General features: G+C 45.0%; 1 long non-coding RNA gene across 1 annotated transcript; it reads right to left on the bottom strand.

Annotated features, from left to right (window-relative positions):
- Positions 1-3,467: 3,467 nt before the first annotated feature.
- LOC123351217 lies at positions 3,468-19,304 on the bottom strand. The gene is made up of 3 exons (XR_006573958.1): positions 19,197-19,304; positions 5,161-5,205; positions 3,468-3,628 (listed from the first exon to the last, which is right to left on the bottom strand). It is a non-coding gene; the product is annotated as an uncharacterized LOC123351217 (long non-coding RNA).
- Positions 19,305-25,562: the final 6,258 nt, after the last annotated feature.

Raw genomic sequence — 25,562 nt, 5'->3', positions numbered from 1 at the left:
GTTCTGCATTCTGGGGTGCTTTTCTGTAATTGTTCATTTTCCAGTTGTGGTTGCCAAAAGCAGACAGATGTCTTTTCACCTGCTCTTCTGAGCACTCAGTTCTCATCAGTCCGCTGTTCTCTAAGAGGGTAGAATGACTCCTCCTCAGCAGGAGAGGGGACTAAAGAGAATATTACTGACTTGCCCCTCCAAGGAAATGTCACACACACACACACACACCAGTTTGACTCATCAGTGCCATCCCTGGGCGCAAGAGTGTGATGACAGCACAAGGTGTTAATTCTCTGTAATTCCTAGACACTGCAGCTCTTCCCATTAATAGTAAATCTGGTGTTTTGGTGACTAAGCCTGAAATAAGAAAAAAGCCACTGGGCCTGGGATTTCCAGGCCTTGTCAAAGCTTCCGGCAGCACATCTGGTTATGCAGAATCCTAGAGTTCAGTTCATCTTCCAGCCACAAAACGAAGGAAAACAAGACTAAAATCAGGATCCAGGTCAGTACGATGATCATTGAATGTCAGTAATGTTTTGTTAGTGAATATGTGATAGAATGGCCTGGCTGTTTTACCCTGCTTAGACTCTGTAAATATGGCTTGTGTTAGTTACACTGTGGTATCACTTCCGTTTGTATGCCAGGCATACTTCATTACTTGGCTTGCTGTGACATCGTGTGGTGATAGCTGATATTACATTCAACCTAAACCAGACGTAGGACTGGAGGGGAACTTCTGGGTTATCAAGTCCAGTCCCCTGCTGTCGCATAATTAAGGCTACGGTTTTGTCACAGAGCTCACAGAATCTGTGACTTCCAAAGACCTCTGTGACTTCAGCCCCAGCGGCTGGGAGCTGCAGGGTCCTCCCAGTGCCTACTACAGCACCAGGGAGCTGTGAGGTACCCCGTCCACCTGAGGCAGCAGGCCCCCAAGCTCCCTGCTGGCATGGGCAGCAGGGGTACCCCACAGCTCCCAGCTGCCACAGGCTGGGGGTACCCCACAGCTCCCAGCCTCTGCAGGGGACAGTGGGACCCCGGTTGCTCCCCGCCATGGGGCAGGGGGACCTTGGAGCTCTGAGTCCCCAATAGGGGGTGGGGGGCAGAACTCCCAGCCACCCAGCAGCTGCCCAGTCCCTTCCCATTTTATCATGGATATTTTTAGTAAAAGTCAGGGACAGGTCACGGGCAATAGAGAAAAAATCATGGATGCCTGTGGCCTTACTCATAATCCCAGTCAGAAATGGATCAAGCTCCATCTGAAAATTACCCGTGTTGCTTGTCCCCCCCTCCCCCCGCTACTCCTATTGGAAGGCTCTCATCATTCATCATTTAACCGCCAGTGATCTCCTAGCTAAGCTGCTGTTACACTGGCCGGCACCTACTGTTGTATCATTCTTTATTCCTAGCTGTTGAATACAGTTCAGAATTGGGGATGGCCTCGTGAGCAAAGTACCAGGTTCCGGCTCTTCCCTGACAAATCAGAAATGGAAACTCAAAGGGCCAGATGCTCAGGTGCAAATCGGTAAATCTCCATGGAAATTAATGGAACCACGCGGAGTTACACCTGCTGAGAAGCTGACCTAAAGAATTTACCCACACGTCAGATAAGTTACTTCTACCTAGTGTGATTTGTTAATGTCTCTACAGTGCTGTGAACGTATAAAGCACTATTTCAGCATTGAATATTACAGTTCTTTAATGAAACTTTGTAGAGGAAACGAGGGCCCTTTTTAAGCATGGTTCTGCTTGACAATGGCTCCTCTATCTCTCTGTCTCTCCTTCTGTCAAGGGCTGCCCCAGCGAGAACTGGAGCTCCCCTCTCCTCCTTCTGTCCAGGGGATAGCACCCACAAGTAGGATCTGCAACTTCTCTCCCACTCATCCAGGGAACTTCCCTGGGTAGGAACAGCAGCTTTTCTCTTCCTCACTGCTGACAGCTTCCCTCTCTATTAATAGATGGAGAGCCTCACCCCTGCTCCAGCCCCTTTGTCAGGTAAAAGGGCTGGGATGACATGAGGGGAGACCCTAAAAGCTTTGAATCCAGCTGGGGGACAATTTCTCTGGCGCAGGAACTGAGGAAGACAGCCGTAGTAAGACTGCCTACTAAGGACCCCCTCACAACCACTGGCATAGGGAGCATAACGTGCACGGGGCAGATGGGTGTGTTGGGATGGGCGGCAACATGCAGTCCTGTGGAGATTCTGGACAGTGCTCCAGCCCACAGGGCAGACCGGGGGAACTTGTGTAACAACATTGCGTAAATTACGCTGGGAGCTACAGAGCAGTGTAGGATCAGGAAGGTGGTAAGAACAGCTTAGGAACACTTTTTTCACCCTCCCTCTGCTGCACAACTGAGAGGCACAGCACAGAATCTCACACACTGCTAGATTTAGGGATGAATCATGTCAAATATCTGCCTATCAGATTTTTATTAAGTGCCCATCACCAGGGTGCCTGACCATGTTCATGCAGATGAGCAGCTGAGAGCAGTCCCTCCATGCAGACCTAGCTAGCAGGGCCAACACCTGTGGTGCACTCACTCACAACTGGTGTGCTCGGACTTTTTAATGTTGAACATAACTCCATTTTATCATTTTAATTGAAGAGAGCAGCGCTTGATCAATAAACATTGGCTTTTATCTTAAGCATTGACCCCTGATTCATAAATATGCAGCCTTTTAGCCGGTCAATAACATGGCTTATGTTTTTTCAATGTATGGTTTAAAAAAAGGTGGTAGTCAAAAAACAATACCCTGTCCATACTGACATATGGAAACTGTGTTACAGCCACACCAGCAACAACCATGTTTGCAAAGTGCCAGAACCATGTGATGACTGCTTTCAAATTCATTTGTTGCTAGCATAGTTCAAGCTGCCGTGTGGGCAGAATATATCTCTGCTAGCTTGATCCATTCCAGCTTTGCCTAGTCATTGTGGCTGTGTGTATACTACAAATTTATAGCTGTAATGTACTATGTCTGGTAGTAATAGTGGGAGCTACAGTGTAGACAGAGCCTTTAAGTACAATTCAAACACCTGAACTTGTCTGCATTTCTCCCTTAAGTAAACGTTATTTCTCAAAAAATAGTCAGTGCTTTTCATTTAATGTAATTATACTGAAGAAACAGTTTTTGTTTCTTCCTTAGTGCTTTATAAAGTTTATTGCCTTTCATGGGAGAAGCTTCTGTGTAATCCTGATGTGTCAGAAAAGCCACAAGCTATACTAGTTCCCTGTTTAAATAAGCCTCAAATACCTGTTGTAACCTAGAGTCGCAGGCACTGTGATTTATCCCAGTTCTTGGTTCCATACTTTGAGAAGATAAATAAGGTTTCTATCAGGTTGCAGTGACTTTGGGGGATGGTTAAGCACACTTGATTCAGATCTGGATGATGATAAGAGATGAGGTTGGGATGACACTTGTGGGCTATGCATTGCTAAATTGTGGTGAAGTTGTCAAAATGTTTTGAGGAAAACGAACAGGAGTGACAATAATCCCCTCTGATACGCTTTATGAGAATATTTTTTAAAATACGTTTTTGCAGTTTATATAAAGTTTGTGCAATGTTTCCAAATGTTAGAGCAGTTTTAGTCTGGCTGATAACTGGGAGGGATAGATTTTCTTAAGATGAGGACTTTGCTGCAAGAAAAAAAAATGGGATCAGCACTAGAAGAATCAGTTTTTCAACGTTCAGTTCTAAGTCGTATTGATTATCTATCTATGGCATTTTTATTACCATAGTGTCTGAACACCTCTCAATCTTTAAGGCATTTATCCTCACGGCACCCCAGTGAGGCAGGATGGTATTGTCCCCATTTTATAGCTGGAGAATTGAGGCACAGAGAGGCTAAGCAACTTGTCCAAGGTCACATGGGAAGTCTGTGGCAGAGCAGGGACCTTCCAGCTCTCCCAAGTCCTAAGCACTGAATGTCCTTACTCTCTGTTTGGGGATTATGTTTTGGGATTAATGAGCACTTTACAATATCAGCTAGTGGGGCAGTTGCTTTTAAATTCAATTAATTCCGCTTTGTTAGCTAAAAGGAAGAGTGCAAGCTCAGTGTGACTACCTATTGCATATAGAGGAAAGGTGATCTTGTAAAACATTGGACTAGCGAACAGGAAAATGGGATTCGACTCCTGGTTGTATTATGGACTTCCAGTGTGACCTGAATCACTCTGTGCCTCAATTTACCCCATCTGTAAAACTGAGATAACATTTTGCTGACTCATAAGTTGATGCTAAATTAGTTCATGTTTGAGTTGCTCAAATATTAAGCTAGTGAGTACCATAGAAAATCTAATAAATTGATATAATAAATAATATCCAACTCCATCGCCCAGCCTTACCTTCTGCTTGTTAGCAATTTTGAAATAAACATCTCTGTTCTGTTCTTGTAGGAAGTATTTGACTATACCAGAAAGGACACTAACAATTCTATTGTATCAATAACAATACTCCTCCTGTGTTTTATTTTAGACATAAAAAACAGCAGCTTATAAATACAGATTGTAAAATAAACACCTCTATCCTTCTTGAATATATGCTATTTTATGGTAAATAAATGTCACTATTATTCTCAGGCACTGTGAAATAGGGGCATATCTTTTTTAATTGGAATTTCAGCAGTATGCGTCACCACTGTACTGTAAAATAGTGGCACTGTTCTGGCATCTTAAAGCGATGTTGCTATATTTGGCTTTAAACATAAATAACAGCAATTCTTTTTTGCTAACACTTGTTAACAAATATCTCAGCTCTAGCATTCCAGAAGATAAAACCACAGGGCAACAAACTCCAGGGCATTTGGGACCTGATCCAACTCCTGTTAAAGTTAATGGAAAGACCCCCAGTAACTATATGCACGTTGGATCAGGCCCTCGGTCATTGTGAGATCAAAAGAGGCGTAAAAAGACCAAACGCCAAGCTGGTCTTCTCTCCAGCAAATCAACTGTCTCAGATTCAGTGCAACAATGGAGGAATCGATAAAGCCATGCTGATAGCTAGGTAACAAGCCTGCAGAAAGCAAGCTGAAAAATAAATGTGCCCAGCAGTTAATTTAGCCAACCAACAAAAGAAACTGAACAACACAGAGAAAGGAAAAGGCAGAGGAGAGAAGAGACTTAATTAATAAGGATGCAGCCTGTCAGAGTTCTCAGCTGCCAAGTCTTACCTCATTAGAGACAGGAAGCCATCTTCTCCTGGCCCTAAAAGCAACCTACAAGAGAGAGCCAGCAGTTCAGAATGAAAGGAAAGCGAAAGGGTTGTAGTTACACTGAGGTTTGGGGGTCAGCTTAGTCTAGTTCCTGCAGTATTCTCTTTGAGGTGTTTGATGGCAAAATCTGATGTCATTTTAGCTGAGTTACTTTTACCTGGCGACGCGACCTTCAGGCTGATAGCAAAAAAATGGGCTATACCTGGAACCAGCTAAAGCGAATGGCCCAGGATAGAAGACTCTGGAGATCTGTGGTTGGCGGCCCATACCCCGATTGGGGTGACGGGCATGAGTGAGTGAGTGACTTTTGTCTTTAAGGGAGGAATGAACGTAGACTTCTTTTGCATTTTGTGCTTGTGACAGCATGGGAGGTCCCTCAGTGAGTGATTTCGCTGTATTTCTGAGTAACAACTTCTCCCTTATTTGATTGAGTTTGCCAGTGGGTCTTCCCTCTCCTTCAAGTGACTGAACTGTCCCTCACTGGCTCATGTGATTTAGCTCCACCTACTCGACCATCTGACCGACACTCGCTGAGGCAAAGGACAGGGAGGCTCCACCTTGGCAGAGGAAGGTCTCTGTAGCGGCTGGAACACTGAAAACAATCTTCTGAGCAGAGGATTGAGGGCTGGGTTATGGCTGTTGGAGCAAGAGCTGGGTGAAGAGAGGAGGCATGGTGCCTGTAGAATGGGGGTGCTCCTCTGCAGCAGGGCGGCTGTCTAGCCGGAGAGCAGAGTGCAAGAGGAGGCTGTATCCAGTGGTGCCAGTAGAAATCATTTCTTGCTGGCACGCTACACTCATGAGAGGGACACGGGGGAGGGGGGTGACCTCCCCACGTGACCCCCATGTGACTCCTCCCTGCCCCACTCCCAGCCTCCCCCCCCCGCTCTCCCCATCCCCTCCCCATGATCCACATCCATCCCACATTACTGGGGGGCAGGGCTCTGTCCTCCTCCTGCTGCACCAGAGATTTCTGCTGTGCCGCCCCCAGGCAGGAGGACATAGGAGCCGCAGCTGTGTAGAAGGGCTGGGGGCGGTACAGCCACGCCGGAGGAGCTGCTGGCCTGGGGATGCCCGGCGACCCCACCTTCTGCTCCTTTTGCTGCTGCGGTTCCCGGGAGATCAGGGCTCTCCGGAACCACAGCAGTGAAACAAGCAGAACATGGGGTCACCGGGCATCCCCAGGCCAGCAGCTCCTCCGGCGCAGCTGTACCGCCCCCAGCCTTGTCCTCCTGCAGGGCTGCTGTACCGCACCCAGACAGGCCTCGGGAGACGCAGCTGCGTGGAAGGGCTGGGGATGGGCTCCTCCTGTGTCTTTCTGATACGCCGTACTGGCTGTAAATATCTTACTGGTACGGCATACCCGACCATACCGCTGTACTTGCCCCACTGGCTGTAACCACCCTCCTTGGAGCACAGCACTGTCTGCAAAGCTAATGGGGTCATCTTACAGGATGGCTGATACCATGGGGATTGAACCAGGGCCCTCTAGAGCTGCCTACAGGAGCTGCTGCATCTTGAGTGAAAGAACCAAGCCTCCCTAGCTAGGGCTGTAACAGACTCCTGCCCTGTGTGGACCAGCACTGCCGGGGAACTGTGCCACACTCCCCAGCAGGTTTCGCTTGCACTCAGACTGCTACATCAGACATCCTCTTCTTCCACCCACAAGGCAGCCCCTGGGCATCTACACTTTGGCTGGAATTTAGACTACTCTGGGGCCCGGTCTTGCTGTCATAAAGGTCAATGATAAAGCTCCCTTTGACTTTAGTGGGAGGCTCATTAGCATTGCTCACCCTTCTGAGATAGCTGTCCCAGGAAATCTGTAAGCAGGGTTGCCACCTGCCTAGGTGTGAGCTTTCCTGGGATACGCAGGGCTGTGAGCACCTGCCTTTACCGTGAGGAAGCCATGTCTGTGCCAGCCATGGGTCAGCTCCCCAGCTCCACCAGCCACGGGCAACACAAGCACTGCCCTCTGGGCCTTGCAGACCCCACTGTTACTCTACAGGTTACCACTAGGCACACTCCCACCTCAAGCCCTCCAAGCGTCTCCTGGAGTGCCCAGCCCCAGTCACTGGGCACTCAGTGTTCACATATTCACTGCTCCCAAAGAAACAGCACACCCCAGCTCAGAACATTCCCCCCGCTTAACCCACAGCACTTAGATTTGTTCGTAGTGACACCAAGTGTAAGCTTCTTTAACAAAGCACAGAGTCAATGTCAGGGCTGATTCCCCACTCTGGCACTTTGAATGCAGAGGGTGGGGCCCACAAGGATTCTAAAAATTAATACTGGCCACTCCAGGCTTGTATTAAACTCCCAAGGTTACAGCTTTTCTCTGACCTTGGATGGGTAGATTCTGCCACCACCCAAGTGCAAAATCCTCTTTGAGAACCCAGGAAGGTGCACTTGGGAATTCCTTCCTGTGGGGTACCCTCATGCCCTTTCACACCCCACCCCTCTGGGGAATAGCTGAGAAAAAAACAAAGGAAATCAGCTGGTTGCCACCAGCTAATTAAACAACATGTGCACAGACCTCTTAGGACACAAAATCCAATCCTGTTCCTAAAAAAGGTGAAAAAAATTAAAAGCAAAAAGAAAGAAAATACATTTGAAAACTTAGGCTATTGCTAGATTTAAAAAACCCACTTACAATAATTAAGCATCAAGAATAACCTTCTTGAGGTCCAGCTTAAAGGTTACAAGCAAAACCAAAGCACCTAGGGTTAGCACAGAGGAGTCCACAAGCCATAAAGAAATAAAAGAGATAAACCTAATCGCATCTTCCTAGACATTTCCTGATCTACTTACATATCTGGGGTTCAAATGAGTAGTTTCGAGGTATGGTCTGATGATTTTTCATACCTGGCCCAAAGCTTTTTACAGCATCGCTGCTCTGTTCCCTTCTCTCCGGGAGAACACCACAGACAGACAAAGGGGAAGTTTTTTCCCAATTTTAAAAAGTTCTAGCCTTTCCATTGGCTCTTTTGGTCAGGTGCCCACTCCCTTCCTTTTACCTATGGACTTTTTACAGGTAAAGCAAGTAGAGAACAACTACTAACAGGGATTTTATAGCTAACTGGCTGGCTGGGTGTCCATAAAAGGGAGCTACCCTGCCCCCCTTCATTTATCACAGTCAAGTAATAGCAGTTTAGAAGTATTGGAAACAAATGGTTACATATCAAATAAAACCATAACGCACATTCTACAGCCTAGACTTAATTAACAAGATACTCTTATGTCTAATAAACGGCTGCTCACCCAATATCCCTGCAGCACTTCAGAGCCACACTGTGAGGTAAGCATGCTGTCAGTTTGCCTCCTAGGTGAAGTATTCAGTGTCTCTCTTTGTACTCCAAGGTACACTGGACCAATCCTTTATTTTATTCATAAACAGGACCTGCCCCTGCTGTTTGTCTCTTTCTTTGGATTTCCTCTCTTGTAAATTTCACACTCTCTGAATTTGCACCGGGCTCAGTATACCAACAGGCGTACAATGCACAATATACAAATGGCCAGACAGAGAGGGAGGTGTTAGCTACCTCCCACCTGAAAGGAACATCTCCAAGGTATGTCACTTCCTGGTGACTTGCCTTAATGCCAAGACCTAAAGAGCATAATTTTTAGTTTAGATACCTAACTCCTTAAATATTTCCCATACATATATTTTGCAATATTTATGATGACCAATGGGAACTGGCTTTTGGTAGAGACCTCACATGCCACCGCTGGGTGAACTATTATGCAGCTATTTTTCAGGAACTGCCTAAAAATGGGAGAAAACTTAACTTTTCAGTTGCTTAGTACATTTTGAAATCTTTCAGCTATACTAAAGCAATTATTATCCTACTTCCAAACCCAGATGAAAAAACATACTAAACTATTTATAGGTATCCAAAAACACACCCCACTTTAAACAATGTAGCATAGTGAAACATGGCTCTTTGCTTGGATAATTCCAGCAGGAGTGTGCGATGAGGCTAATGTCCCAGGTTATGGCTTCACTCTGAGTTTCACACAAATTATCACAACAGTGTCCCGACCCCCCACTTTTGGTGCAAGCCCAAAATCTTCCCCTACCATGGAGACCCTAGTTTGAAAGGTCAGTAGATGCTGTGTCAGAATAGGCGTTAGTGACTAAAGAAGACCCACCTACCAAGCAGGTGAACACACTGGCTGAGTTCGCACTGTGGGGAGTGGTCTAGTTGCACACACACACAAACACACCCACACCAAGAATCAACTCAAAAGGAGAGAAAAAGGGGGGAAAATGTCTCCTCTGAGCTCTGGATTCCCTTGCTTACTGTGACGACGGGGCCACCTTTGTCCGGGGTTATGCACAGTTCACGCAAGTCTTTGCCTCAGGACTGACCAGAAAAGCCTCTGTCGAACCAGCTGAAGTTAGCTGGCAGGACTCGCTGCCTTTTCCCTGGACTCGGGAACTTCCCCAGGCTGGTGCTAATTATGGCTCCCTGCATGGCTGGGAGCAGGATTGGGCCTAAATCCTGCACTGACAACTTGAGTTCACTGAGGGCTAAGTAGGTAAAAAAATGTGCTTGTTTATCTTTCTTTCCTGTTCCTGTGGTGAAGTTATTTGGTTTTGTTTGTATGTGATTTATAGGCGCTTTATTTTAGCACAGTCTATTGTAAATTACACCCAACTATAGATGATAGATGTAGTTATGGTGCTATAAATTGTAGTGGATTTTTAAAAAATTTTAAAAGAACCCATAATGGCTGCCAGCTGGGGTATTTAATTTATTTCCCATGCCAGACCTTTATAACAGTAATCAAAACATCATCTGTATACATCATTTATTAGAGACCTTCCTGGAATATTCTAACCTGGCTCTTTAAGAGATTTGTTTGCTGTTCGTACTTTCTCCAGCCTCATCACTGCAGATGAGGGTGGGTCAGAACTGGTAGCTGGCAGACAATGTCGTTTTAAAAAAAAAAAAAGTAGAGCATTTGAGGGGAACAATCTGATGCTTCTCTGTTCTCATTTACTTACCAGAGAAAAGGGACAGACACAATCATTATGACCCAAATAATCTAACCAACAGAGATAAGCAATCCAGAAAGCAGCCCAGCCCTTCAGAATAGACTTTATTACAGCAGACTTGCTAGGATGCACTCTTGATGTGTCCTGATCTAAAAGAATCCAAGTTCTAGGCAAGAAAGAACTTTTGATTGCTTTTCTTAAAAGCCCTCTCTTAGCTCCACGGGAGAATCACCAAATGTTTTATACATGAACCTTAATAAGAAAACTTTTATTATCAAACAAAGCAGTCATATAACCTAAAACTGGGGCAGGGGTAAGACTCAGGCTATGGCTACACTGCAGTAAAAGACTGGGGGCTGGGCTGGGTCAGCTGACTTGTGCTCTGGGGGTTCCTGTTGCAGGGCTCTAAAACTGCAGTGCAGACATTCTGAGACCCCTTGTGTGTCATCCCATAGGAACTGCATCTCCCACACATTTTGCCCCTTAAAGGATCTCCTAATGTAGTCATTAGAATAGTCACCATGGAAGGAGAATTCTGGGCTTGGTTCACCAGTCTGTGACTCCAATTTGAGCCTAGTGACTGGTATAATGCAGTGGTGCATCAAACCTGATTTTGGTGACTGTTCTTATTAATGCAGGTGGAAAACCTTTAATGAGTAAAGCGGTGGATGTGTGAGAGATGTGGTTCTTACGGGATGATTCACAATGGAAAAGTGTTAGTTATTAATTATTTACAAAATTAGTGTTGGGCCTAATCCACAATGCTCAGCTCAGAATCCAGATCAGAATTTCCCCAATGCCTGGAATGCTAGGATTCTGGTTTTTAGTTCAGGCCCTTCTCTATGTATAACTAACTAAACTGATCCAAACATACAAAAAATATATATACAGAACCAAATACAACAATTAAATTCACTGGGACAAACTCTGCTCTCAGTTGCACCAGAATAAATTTGGAGTTGATCCAGTGAAGCCAGTGGAGATCCATTGTCTATTTGAAAACTTTGATATACAGAATCCTAAAGAATCCCAGAATAGCAAACCTTCCAGTAAAGACCTGCACAAATGGTTCCAAACAAACTTTTCAAAGATACTAGGACAATCTAACTCCCTAGTGGAAAATAGAAAGCAAATAAGCATGCTGACTTTCTTTGTATTCCAACACAATAGAGATGCTTTCTAGGTTGTGAAGCTGCTCAAATTCTAGCACTGCAGAAGTGATGTCAGGCAAAGAATTGCTCAAAAATAAGAAATGTTATTAAAACATTTTTCTCATTTAAAGGAACAGAAAAACATTCAGATCTGTTTGAATCACTGCACCGTTCTTCAGTCGTAACTGAATGAATTCTAACCAGAGTAAATGGGTGGAAAATTAGCTGCACAGTTTAAAAGAACAAGATATAATTGAGAAAGTGTCTGATCTTAAACCCCCTAGTAATGACTATTGCCAGATGGAAATAGGTAGAGTTAGATTTAATGTAGATAGCCTTCCAAACACAAATGCTACAGATAGAAATACATATAGTTTACTATGAATTCTAACTAAATTACGTATTTGTACATTTTAAAAAAAAACTACATTGAAACAAATGTTCTGTCCGCTAATACTAGCACTGGAATCTCAATGCTCGACAATGTTCTCTTCTAATGTAGGTTTAAGAGTACAGGAAATTAACTCTTGGAATATGCTCAGCGGCAGAAAGGTTTCACAACATAATCAGAGCATTTCAACACATTCTAAATGCATTTAACGAAAGTGGTCATATTCTAGTCCTTGGCAAAACCCAAGCTGACACAGTACTATCGAAGCATCTCAATAACTAATAATACAATCAACAGCAAATCCAAATGCAAATTCAATCATGTTGTAATTGAATTCTATGGACTTTTCTTCTCACAAAAGAGGTTACACCCAAACCTCAGAAAAGCAAAAGCAGTTAAGAATGCAACAATACCGGAACATATTAAGGAGGTGCTTCCTTCCAAACAATGGCTAATTATTATACGTTACATACCCGGAATTTACCATGTTTCACATATGCACCATTGAGCACTTAGATTATTGTGTTTCCATTGGTCAAATCTGATGCCGCAATAAAAATTTCAGCCATGCCAATGATATGTTTTGATCATGCCTAATCGAGCAAATTGCAGGTGCCAGTCTAGCCATATTAACACAACACAAATGTGGTGATAGCACACAAGTAGCGATGTCATACTCTGTCAGCCTAAATGGCCTGGTACCCACCTACCTGAGGGATTGCCTTGGTCCCCAAGCCATACTGCAGCTGTGGTAGTCAGCCGGGGCACTCAAGTGGGATCCCCATGTTGTAAAAGAGAGGAACTAGCTGGCAGCATGTTCTCTGTGAGGGCTCCAGGACTCTGAAACTTGTTCCCCATATTGGTCCGCAATAGCCCAGATTTTATGACCTTTCAGGCAGGCTACAAAAGACAGCTGCTCAGTAGGGAGAGGGCTGAGAGAGTTTCGTAAAACGACAGAGGAGGGGAAAGTAGCTTTTTTTGTTGGTGGCTAGCTAGGAGACGTCCTGCTCAAATGATTATTTTAAGACTGAGGCCCTGTTGTGCCAGGCACTGTACAAACACAGAGTACCTTCTCCACGTCTATGGAGAGGGCAGCTGAAACGAGGCAGGTGCTAGGCCTGTTGAATCAATTCTATCAATATATGCTGCCGGTTACCCCTACCTGTTCCTTGTGGGTCCAAGAAGAAATGCCCTCGTTAGGGCAACTGGCCAACTCTCTAGCTAGTTTTGTACAAGGCCACCTATCACTGTGATACACAAGTGCCTTCCATGAGAAGTTAACCAAAACCACCACCACCGTGGCTACAATACAATATTACGTATTAGAGCAGTTCCCGGGATGTAACCAGTGTAAATAAGTAAAATGTTAGAAAATCAGTAAATTGCATGTATTTAATTCATCCTCGTAAATTAACAATATCTTAGCACCCTTGACTTGTGGGGATTTGAGGGCACTCAGTTACTTCCAGGATCAGGGTCCTACCAAAAATAAAATGTATTGGTTTGCCTGTATACAGTGCTACCTATAGGGAGATTATTAAACCTCTGTGACATCAGTGCCCAAAACCTTACTTCAGGTCTAGGAAACATTATCTTTACATTAGCTTATAGCACAGCCTTCGTCACCTAATAGCCTAGGATGAGCACAATCCAGCTGTTCGTTCAGAATCACCCAATGAGAGCTATGATAAAGTGCCCGCAGTTCTCTCCTCTCTAATTCCTTTTAATGCACAAGGGAGCGTAATGCTTTCAGCATGTCCCTGGGCGTGCTGCTGCTTTCCACAAATTCTGCTGGACAAACGCTCTCATCACTAGTTTATGGAGCAGGAGACCACTGAAGCATTTAAAATCAACTGGATAACCATTGTGGAAGCCAGGAAATAATTAACAAGGATTTGAAGGGATCTTAATGCATGTCAGTTAGTTAGCATGAGTTAGGCTTGCTGTGACCCTAATGACGTGAGATTTGTAGAAGCAAGATAATGTGAGACAGAGTGAACTGTGTGAAAAGTTATTACGATCTTGCAGTTCAGATAACCAAATATGCAGTCTTGCTTTTTCTAGTAGTGAGACAAATAAGATAGCAGAAAGGCTTATGTATAAACAAATGCAATTGTTTTCTCTTTACTGTCTCCATGATTGCTAGCTATTGTCTGAAACAAAGGTATAAATGCTTCTGTAATTGTTTACTAATTGAGAGAGACCTGTCCGGGACAAGGGGCAACCCTGTTTCCTAGGACACTCCCTCCCTCTATTGTAATTACTAGAGAAAGAATAAAGTATTTGATTTTGCTGCACCCAAACAGAAAGCGAGAACTGAGTTTTTCTCCGACACCATTAACTCTCAGAAACTTTCCAGTGAACAGTCAGTTAGTGCCTGCATGATGAACTGGAGTGTATAATATTCCTTTACTATGAGCTTCTTAAAGCTATAAAGCCTTAGTGGAGCCCTTGCACTCTTCATGACTGAACTGGCACTCGCATTTACCTGATCTAATTTACTCATAAAATATCCCACGACATTTCCCCTCAAGTGGATGCTAACTTATCCCCTCGCATCTACAAGTGAATCAGCCGCTGCTGTCAAGGTCCAAGATTGCGTTTCCTTACTCAGATACGGAGTCTTTGTTGTTGTTGTTTATTATTTGTGTGACAATAACATCTAGAAACCCTGGTCATTGACCAGGACTTCATTGTGCTAGGTGCTGTACAAATACAAAACAAAAAGCAGGTCCCTGGCCCAAGGAATTTGTAATCTAAGTATCAGACAAGAGACGACAGCTGGATATAGACAGCCGGGGGAATACAAGTCAACAATGGGACAATATTGGGAACCATAGTAGGCTGTGGTCTCTGCACACCAGCAGTCTAACCGTTGTCAAGTTGTTTGTGGGTATTACGGCAAAGGAGAGGTTTGAGGAGGTATTTGAATTAGGCTAATGAGGTAGTTTAGCAGCCGTTTCCTGGGAGCTCCGCCAAAGCTCAAGAGGTGGCACTGGAGAAAGCACAAAGGGGCTTGTTGGAAAATGTAACAAGCGGGCAGTGGAGGCTGGCCTGACAGACCAATCAGAGGTGAGCACTGACAGCTAGATAATGAATGACAGATGGTACGTTGAGTGGGGTTTGACTGAGAGTAGGGTGACCAGACAGCAACTGTGAAAAACGGGACAGGGGATGGGGGGGTAATAGGCGCCTATATAAGAAAAAGTCCCAAAAAACAGGGCTGTCCCTATAAAAACGGGACATCTGGTCACCCTAATGGTGAGGGGCCTTGAAAGTGAATACAAGCAGCTTGTGTTTGATGCAATTGAAATGGAGAAGCAAGCAGAGGATGCGAAAGCGGGTGATGTGGTCAAAACACCCTGCTAGGAAAATGGTCTTTGCAGCAACATTCTGAATGGAGGCGAGATGTGAGCTAGGGCTGGGCACGGTCCCGCTGAAGTCAAAGGCTTTATCTATGTTACAGTGATTTGTGTAGTAAGGATTAGAGGATCAGGCCTTCAGTCAGCAGTTTGTTTACCCGTCTCTTTACTCCCCATCACCCCCTACAACCTGTATGTGGCCTTAGCCAGAATGGGAAATTCCAACTACTCAGAAACATTCCAAAATGTGGGGGTGAGTGGAGCCAAGGCATTGGCTCAGCCCATTGTAAAGATAGGGGCCTTTTGCAAAACTGAAATCCAAAGATTTGGATTTAGTGCAGCCATGAAGTTTGGGTATCACTGGATCCAGGGGGTTGGTTTGAGTTCATTATGATCCGAATCACAGTCTCTGACCCAAGCTGAAGAAACATGGAGTGATTTTTTTTACCCTAAAATGTCTAAAGCCTTGAGAAGAAGGGACCAATCAAGCAGAAAATCTGAAGAGAGAAAAAAACTTGAATCCCCCAAAGGCAGGACTTCAGATTTGCCAGTGCCAAAGAGGAACAGAGATATAGAGCCATATTCCTCCAACAACTGATTGAGTGATACAGATTGTGTGATATCCAGAATAACAACAAGCTATCATCTGCCAACGGCACAATTTTAATACATACATATGTTAAAGCTTGTCTGGTCCTATGATAATGGGAGCTATATAAGTATCCTTAGTATCTGAGACTGGTATCTGCATTTAAGGCATTACAGAAAAGTTTAATTGAAGAAATGATCCAAAATTTAATTTCTCTAGCAAACAAACAAAAAAAAATGCCCAAAACTTTTCTCACATCAAATACAAGGTGAAAGCCTCCAGGCACTGAACTCTTGGCAACACTGACGGGTTAACTAATGCTACTGTTAGCTGATTTTCCTAAAACAAAGCCTGTGAATAATCCACGGTAGAACAGGAATTAAGTAGCATGTAAATATTTTAACTCTAATCTTGTTATCTAGGCTTAATAATGAAATTGGATTACATGATTTGCAGTCTTCTAGGTCTGTCTTTTGGGGTTTTTTTCCTCCAATGTTGGGAATGTCTCCAGTTGTCACAGAAAGAATCCCTAAGGACAAAGTCTAACTGAACATTGGAAGAAGTCTGAGAGTGTGTATCTTTCAGAGACTTATAGAAGTCAACTCCAACTCCATCAGGACGTGAGTCTGACCAGATCGACTGATCACCTGTGCGAGACCTCCTCCATTCACAACCCTTCTTCTAGCCTAGGTGGAGATGGTTCCAGGGAAGGTCAGGGTATTCAGAAAGGTTTGTGTCTGTCTTTGATCTGTCCACAAAATAAAAATCTTTGTGACACCAGAAAAATGTTATTCCTATGTCTGATTTATTTGTTCTTTTCCCTTCTTTCTAGTGCAGCAGGGCCAGCCTTGATCTGAAAAGAAAGCTTTTAAAAGTGCCTTGTCAGGAGATGATGAAGAAATTACAGTTACTCAGGGACCGTTAAGATGTCTCCATTTGTGATACTGTCAGGCTAATATTCCTTCTGCCATGTGCCTAGTCTCAAAAAACTTCTGGCCATTCTTTTTTCTGGATCCAGGCCTACTTTCCCTATTGAGGGCATAGCAAGCAATCTTACCCGCACTATAGTCACTGGGTTAGCTTCTGCTGAGTGAGGTGTGGTACGCAGGTACCCTGCCCCAGGGAGAGCTCTGGCAGGCATTGTGTCTCACGAGGCACCATCGGTCCTTCCCCAGTTCACCCAGCCGGCTCCATGAGCCAAGGCGGGGTGGGGAAGCGTTGGCACTGCCTCTTCCTTGGCTCCTTTGGAGTGATTTACATCCCCGAATGCACTAGAAGAGCGCAGTCCCCATGCTCCGGGATTGATTGATTGCTGTTAGATCTGGCCCCATGTGGGGTGAGAACGGTGAGGCGGGGAAAGTGCCTTGCATCTTCTCCCTGCTCTCCTCATGTATCCACACTAGCCCTAGACACCATCGGATCCAGAGCAAACATACCATTACACCCAAATGGGCCAAATTCTGCACACACACCTCCCCTTGAAATCACTGGGAGCCATACACGGGTCACTGAAGGCAGAATTTGTACCAATACGGGTCATAACATAGTAAGTGGCATTAGAGAGACCTGAGTTTCACAGTTAATTCTGTCCTCAGGCTGTGATTGAAATCAATGGGCATGTTGCACATAGACTGACCTGCCAATTGCCCAAGAAACACAGAAGGAGGGCATTTCTTAAAGGCTGAACCATGGTATTCACTGCCTTTCTCATCCAGGTACAGCAGTTCAAATGTAGCCTGTGTTATCAGGATCACCGGGAAAATTGCTGCTTCTTCCAGAAGTGGCCAGATATCAAACACTCCGTCTAAGTTCTTTTGCAGGAATTTAGCAATAATGGTGAGACTGGCTGTACTTAAACATATGGTTACTCTGACCTATGTTCTAGGATAGCCTAGCTGGGTTTAGGGATACAATTGCTGGTGAGCTTTGCCATCCGTGTGAGCAATTCCTGAAAGTCTTACAAATGTTTTCTTCAGACTTCCCATTCCAATAGGCGTTCAGAGCAGGAGATTTCCCAGACTGTCAGGAGTAAACTGCCTGCATCTCCTGAATCTAAGGGATTAATTGTATTTCTCTCTTGATCTTTCTCTCTGTCTGCCTCGGTAAGTGGAGGCAATTTACTGGTATTTAAAAATTAATCAATTTCCTCCTAACAGGCTGCCCTGCTTGCTTTTTAAAGTGCCTTGTGGGGGGGGGGAAACCCTGCTAAATTCAGAGCCAGTTGCTGCTGTTTTATAGAACTTTTGTTTCACAAAACTCTCAGTGATCTCGCTCATGATTACAAGTGGAGACATTGCCCCAGATAATCTGAAATTTCTTCAATATCTCAGTACAGCTGCCACACTCTGCCTGCCTCTCCAGCTCATTAATATCCTCTAACAAACTCCTGTGCTCCACAAGACTTTAATGCTTTTTAGAAGCAAAAGAGAGGCATCCAACCTCCTCTTCCAGGGCTATATTTCTGAAAACTCAGTCTCCAACTGTACCTATTCACAACCCACCCCACTCCTCCGCCTGCCTCTGTGCACTTAATTTTGGTGCGTGCTTTCTCCAGTGAACATTCCAACCCCCCAGTAGACATCTCACCCCATGCAAAACTTATTTATTCTTTCCTCTTTCCAATGGGAACTTAAAAACCAAGGTACTTCCTGCTTTGACTGGACATTAAAGATCCCATGAGGCTTGTACAAGAAGGAGGTTTGCCCTAGTGTCCTCCTCAGCCAGAGTTTCCCCTGCTCCAGCTATGGTGGAATGTAGTTGCTGCTACCCTCTCGCATCAGAAATATTTACGAGGGGGACTGGAAGTTAGGTCAGGCCAGATCCTTCAGACCTGACTCAGCCAAAATTCCCAATGAAAGCTTTGCCTGAGTTAAGAGTGCAGGATCGGGCCCTTCATCACAGACAGCCCCAGGAAGTGTGCTCAGGGATTAAAGACGGATCTTGGAAGGTGCTAATCCCTTCCAGAGACATGCTCAGTGCCTGCAACTCCCAGTGAAGTCAATGGTGAGCCGTGCTTTAAAAATCAATGGTGCAGTGTGACCCACTGTGCTTTCAGAGAGTGTTAGGCTACTACAGTACGATGGCTTCCATGTGGTTATGTTTCATTCTGAGGGCTCGGAGGGGAAGCTATGTCAATACGAATGAGACCATCAGCATTAAGTACCTAACTATTGACAACTGAAATACAGCTGTATTTTATTTTAACTCACATTTAGCCGTTACGTGCTGACTGCGTGGCACTATATCTGAAAAAGGAAAGTCTATCTAACTATTCCTGCAGTTCTACCTTTTTTATTTATTTTTTTTTCTTCTCCCCTTTGGAGTGAACTAACCAGATTGCATTCCGTTCAGGAGGTAAATGGTGTACTAATAATATTATCCAAAAAGCTATTGTTCTTCATTAGCAGTCCCCTGAGGCCAAATCAGTCATTTTGCAGCTACAGAAAGCTGGTGCTTGAATACTAATGGGAAAATTGGCACGTAAATGAACTGGAGTAATTCTTACCATTTCCTAACCATCTGAAATCATTTCTTCTGACATTTTGATAGATCAGCAGGTTTTCCTTCTACACGTGTTTTATTCCAGGATCCTAGGATAGAGCTTGAAAGATGCAATATTTACCTATATAGAGAGAATAAGCATGTATATTACGCTGATATCCACATATATATCTTCCCATACGCAGAAATGGTGAACTCCTGGCCCCATTCAAGTCAAGTGCAAAAGTCTTATCGACTTGAACGGGGCCAGGATGTCACACAAAGTATTTTGAACCTCATTTAAATGTACATGAATGACTTTTGGAAATGAGAAACCGAATGCGGCATGGTTTTAGATACTGTACCTCAAAATGTAAAGGGGGGGGAGTGGTAATAGATTTCACCCACTACTCCCAAAATTATAAAAGTGGCCATTCATTTTTTTATTTTATTTTTCTGAAATTCTAGCTGTATATTTATTAGCCCTTAGAAGAGCAAGGTCCTTAATCACAGGTTCTGGAGGAGGCCTGGAGAATTCTAGTACTCTCTTCTGCAACTCGGAGGTCAGTATTACATCACTTTCCCTTCCGCTGTGCTGGCCAAAATGTGCCTCATCAAGCCAGTCCTGCCCCGCTAAGCACCCAGCAGGAGGTGCTCAAGAGCAGCATGCTCACACGTTCTCTTGGGAGACAAAGCATAGTGGGGAAACTTCCCCACAAGGGCTTGTTAAGGGCTTCGGCAGGGTGCAGGAAGCTGTGCGGGCTCTCTGTCCTGGCATACATATCACACCCCTCGAGCATTAAACGAGCCAGGAAGGGCAGCAACCTGGGTCTTGCCACAGGAGATGAAAATATTTTAAGGATAATTCTGCTGTCCAGTCAAATGCTGGGATGAGTGACCCAGAAAGGAAGTATTAAGGGGTTAAAACAGCACCAAGGGCCAGTCCTGCAATCTTTATTCACATCCGTAGGTCCTTACTTACCCAAGTCGGCCTATTGACGTCAATACGACCAGTTCCATAAATCAGAGTTGCGTGGTCAGGCTTTTTTAGTTCAAATGCACCGTGAGCTAAGTGTCAAATATGCCCTTTCATCCTTGCTGCACCTGCACCACCAGGCCATCACTTGGACTATGTTGTGCCAATACTGTGAAAGGGTCAATGAGATGACCTAGGTAATCAGAGGCCTGTCCGGCTGACATTGATCCTGGGCAAGATAATGGAGCACCTGATATGGGACTTGATTAATAAAGAATTACAGGGGGGGTAATATAATAAATGCCAATCAATATGGGTTTATGGGAAATAGATCCTGTCAAACTAACTTGATCTATTTTTATATGATTACAAGTTTAGTTGATAAAGGTTAGAGTGTTGGTGTAATATACTTAGACCTTTGTAAGGCATTTGAGTTGGTACCGCATGACATTTTGATTAAAAAATATAGAGATATAAAATTAACATGGCACACACTAAATGGATTAAAAACTGGCTAACTGACAGGTCTTGAAATGAATTGTAAACGGGGAATTATCAAACGGGTATGTTTCTAGTGGGGTCTGGCTATTTAACATTTTTATCAATGACCTGAAAGAAAACATAAAATCATTGATAAAGTTTGCGGATGACACAAAAACTGATGGAGTGATAAATAATAAAGAGGACAGGTCACTGATACAGAACAATATGGATCGCGTGGTAAGCTAGGTTCAAGCAAACAATATGCAGTTCAATATGGCTAAATGGAAGTGTATACATCTAGGAACAAAGAACGTAGCCTATACTTACACGATGGGGAACTTGATCCTAGGAAGCAGTGCCTCTGAAAAATACTTGGAGGGGCATGGAGGATAGTTAGCTGAACACGAGCTCCCAGTGTGATGCTGTGGACAAAAGGGCTAATGAAATATTTGGATGCATAAACCGAGAAATATTAAGTAGGAGCAGAGAGGTTATTTTACCTCTATATTTGGCACTGGGGAGACTGCTGCTGGAATCCTGTGTTCAGTTCTTGATTCCACAATTGAAGGATGCTGATAAATTGGAGAGGGTTCAGAGAAGAGCCACAAGAATGATTAAAGGATTGGAAAACCTGCATTGTAGAGAGAGACTCAAGGAGCTCAATCTATTTATCTTGCCAAAGAGAAGGTTAATGGGTGACTTGATTTCAGACCTACATGGGGAACAAGTATTTAATAATGGGCTCTAGGAGAGAAAGGTACAACACAATGCAATGGCTGGGAGTTGAAGCTCGACAAATTCAGACTGGAAATAAGGTGTACATTTTTAACAGATTTCAGAGCAGCAGCCGTGTTAGTCTGTATCTGCAGAAAGAATAGGAGTACTTGTGGCACCTTAGAGACTAACAAATTTATTTCAGCATAAGCTTCACGAAAAACTTATGCTGAAATAAATTTGTTAGTCTCTAAGGTGCCACAAGTACTCCTGTTGTTTTTAACAGTGAGAGTCATTAACCACTGGAACAATTTACCAGGGTCATGGTGGATTCTCTGTCACTGACAATTTTGAAATTGTTTGGTTGTTTTTCTAAAAATTATGCTCTAGGAATTATTTTGGGGAAGTTCTATTGCCTGTGTTAGGAGATCAGACTAGAATATCACAATGGTCCCTTCTGGCCTATGAATCTATGAATGCACTGACTGCAACAGGAATTTTAGGTGCACGAAGGAATGCTGGGGTAGGCCTTTCATACAATCCTTTTTCTAAATAGGCCATTATAGCAGACCTGTCCTGTGATGATAAAGTTTGCATAGCTTCTCATCTCCAAATCAAACCAAGTTTCTCAACCCAGAAAATTATTTCTTAGACTTTCTTTCCTCCATTCACATGGGGGACACTGGAGGTTGAGCAGAGGGCTGGAAGTTAGGATTGTTGGTTCTGTTCATGATGCTCTGAACTGGCACGCTGTAGGACCTTGTGATGGGGTATATGCCTCACACTGGCATATAAAGGGTTAACAGGAGCCTGAGGGCCTAATTAGGGTTATCCCTGGTGGGGGAGGTCAGGCCCAAATTACTATAAGGCCCACCTGAGAAAAGAGGGGGGAGGGGGCAGGCCTTCCACAAAGACAGGCTTGAGGCAAAGCAGGGGAAGACTCTGGAGTCAGGAGGCTGCCAGAGAGCCTTGAGGAAGTGCCTCAGTGGCTGACTGAGAAGAAGCCGCCCCAGGAGACAGAAGGCCCAGGGTGGGAGTGGTAGAGTCTGCAGCCCTATGAGAGACCCTGGCAAACAGGGAAAGGTAAGAGCAGCCCATGGATGCCATGGCAGATTGTGCAGCCCATAGCGCTAGCCTTCTTGCTTGTGTATTATACCCTTTCTTACAGGTTCCTTGTTTGTTTTATTATAATAGATTTATGGATTTGTACTAGAGTATTTTGGCAGTAACACAGGGAACCTACAGGCCACATCCTGTAAGATGAGCTAAAGCAAGTTAGCCTAATTATATTTGTGACCTTTGGCATAGATAAGTGGCCGACTGATTGCCCTCCAGAAACTTAACTTAACAGGCACACCACAAAGAACATGGAAATCACCACCACCAAACCAGTTCAGGCTAGGAATAACAGATGTGAGGATGAGCTAATTGTCATTAATAATTATGAACACGCCAGCCTATAAAATAAGTGTTCCCTCATCTTATGGGGGTGAGAACATTAAGTCTGGACATGGAGGGTGGGCACAGAGTGCTCAGGCTCTCTGCGAGGAGCAAACCCCCATGTTTAGTTAGTTTTTTAATCAGGTTTTTAATTAGTTTCTCTTGGGTCTTTCTATAGCTTTCTAGCTCCCTCACTGCTCCTAAATTCTTCATCTCCCACCCGAGCGTGGATGAACCTGGACCATTGGACTCTTTGGGATGGCAGAGGCGAGGCTGGTCCTTTGGCTCTCACCACCAAGTTACCAAGCAAGGGTGTGAGTATGTTAATCTGGGAAGCTTTATAGTAAACAATACCACATGTACCTCTAACCACAGGCGCCAACTTTCTCTGGCGCCGGTAGGTGCTCGCACCCCCTGGCACCTTTCCCTGCCCCGACCCCATCCTGACTCCATCCCATCCCCACCCCTGACCCCGCCCCCATTCCAACCCCATCCCCAAAGTCCCCGCCCTAACTCTGCCCCCTTCCTGCCCCTATTGGATCCCTTCCCCAAATCCCCGCCCCAGCCCCACCTCTTCCCCCAGCGCACCGCGTTCCCCCTCCCCCTCCCTCCCTGCCCCGCGAATCAGCTGTTTTGCGGTGCAAGCGCTGGGAGGGAGAAGCAGGACGTGGCAGCGCACTCGCGGAGGAGACGGAGGTGGAGGTGAACTAGAGCTGGGGGGTGGGCCAGGGCCATGAGGAGCTGCCGGTGGGTGCTGAGCACCCACCAATTTTTTTCTGTGGGTGCTCCAGCCCCAGAGCACCCACGGAGTTGGCACCTATGCCTCTAACAGTATTATTTCCTTTGTCATTCTGATTGGTTACTTTTTCCATTTGATTACTAGTCCATTTATCTCAATAACAGTCTTAAAGGCTGTATTTTTGCTCTGAGCATGAGTGTCCTGGTCATACAAACCGAGGGTCCTTGCAAAACTCTGTGTAGCCTGATGCTGTGACGAGAACCAAGTTAGCTTCTGATCAGATTAACTGGCAAGGCTAGTGTAGAAACAATCATATTTATGCCCCTAAAATCAGGCAACAAGTGTAAGGAGCAATCCTTAATGCCTAACTCCTCTTGCTGGGGGGGGGGTCCCCTTCCCCTCCCCCAGCAAGAGGAGTAACAAAATCCCCAGGATAAAAGAGGCAAAGACTGATGAAGGAAGATGAAGGCTGAGCATAAAGGCCATTAAATTTCAGGGGGTTCCTCTGTTGGGACTTTTCTGTTACCCCAAAAGGGACTGAACTTGAAAGCTGACCTGGCTGAAGGGTAGGGCCACATAAGCTGTGGTCTGCTGTAGACCCAGAACAGTAGGGGGCGTTACACTGGAAGAACGCCTGCAACATTGCATCCTAGCAAGTGGGGGTGGTCTGCCCGTGAGCTGCCCCTGTTACAACCTGATTTTCAGAGCTGTTGAACCAAAACTCCAACTGAAGTAAATGGGAGCTGCAGATGCTCAAATCTGTCCCAAAGGACAGATTTTTAAAGGTATTTACGTGGCTTAAGATCCAGACAGACACCTAGTGAGTGCCTAGGCACTTCTGAAAATCCCATTGGGTGCCTATCTGTACCTTTAGGCTCTTAAATACTTTTAAAAATCTGGCCCGAGGTGTCTGAAGTTGTGTATGCAAAAACCAAGGCACCCAAAGTCAAAGCCCCAGTTGAAAACTTTGGCTTTTTGTCTCTCTGTGCCTCCGTTTCCCAGTCATTTTAAATGGAGATAGTAACAAACTTTAAACTGCTTTGAGATCTACTAAAAAAAAGGTGCAAACCATTATTACCATAAATGTTTTGAGAAGCTTCAGAAGGAAATCAAATTTCCTTATCTTCCTGGACCAAGGATAGCTAACTCTGATGGACGATGGCTACCCTCCCTTTCCTCATTCTCTGGTCCAAGGGTTGCAATTTCTGACATGTGAGACCTCTTGGAACTCTTGATCCTACAAATTCTTCTGCATGGACTCAGGGGGTCCCCTCAGATGGAACAACTTGCAGAATCAGGGCCTAAGATAACCCAGTGTTGTGTACTGTAGAAAATCCAAAGACAGATGGATAGAATCAGGTTTCATTTGGTACATTTCTTGTATGTTCTCAATCTGAAAGCTCTCCAGTTGTCTATAGAGCCTCCTATGTAGTCGAGGCCCTGATTATCCAGCACCAGCTGTGCTGGAGCAGGCACTGTGCGTGCATGTCTGATGTATGCTTACTAAAACTCACCAAAGGAAATAGGGAGGCCAAAAGAAACACTTTTAAAGACACCCTCAGGATAAACATCAGGAGATGTGGCATCGACACCACACTGGGAGACAGCAGACCAGGATAGGGATAACTGGCAAAGACTTTTGAGGAAAATCACCTTGCCCTGGTCGCAGAAAAAAGCCAGAAAAGAAAGAAAAGACAATGGTCATGCAGCAATCATGGCCCAACCCTGTCTTCCAACACCACCTGCAATGTCTGCCAACGAGCCTGTGGCTCAAGGATCGGACTCCTCAGTCACCAAAGGCAGGGGCGGCTCCAGGCACCAGCACGCCAAGCACATGCTTGGGGCGGCAAGCCGCGGGGGGCACTCTGCTGGCGCCGCGAGGGCGGCAGGCAGGCTGCCTCCGGCGGCTTGCCTGCAGAGGGTCTGCTGGTCCCGTGGCTTCGGTGGATCTCCCGCAGGCGTGCCTGCGGAGGGTCTGCTGGTCCCGCAGCTTTGGCGGACCTCCCGCCTGTGGGAGGTCCGCCGAAGCCGCAGGAGCA

Source organism: Mauremys mutica, chromosome 16, assembly GCF_020497125.1.
Source record: "Mauremys mutica isolate MM-2020 ecotype Southern chromosome 16, ASM2049712v1, whole genome shotgun sequence".
Classification (NCBI taxonomy): domain Eukaryota; kingdom Metazoa; phylum Chordata; order Testudines; family Geoemydidae; genus Mauremys; species Mauremys mutica.
Note: the sequence above shows the minus strand (reverse complement) of the source record. Positions and strands in the feature narration are given on the sequence as shown.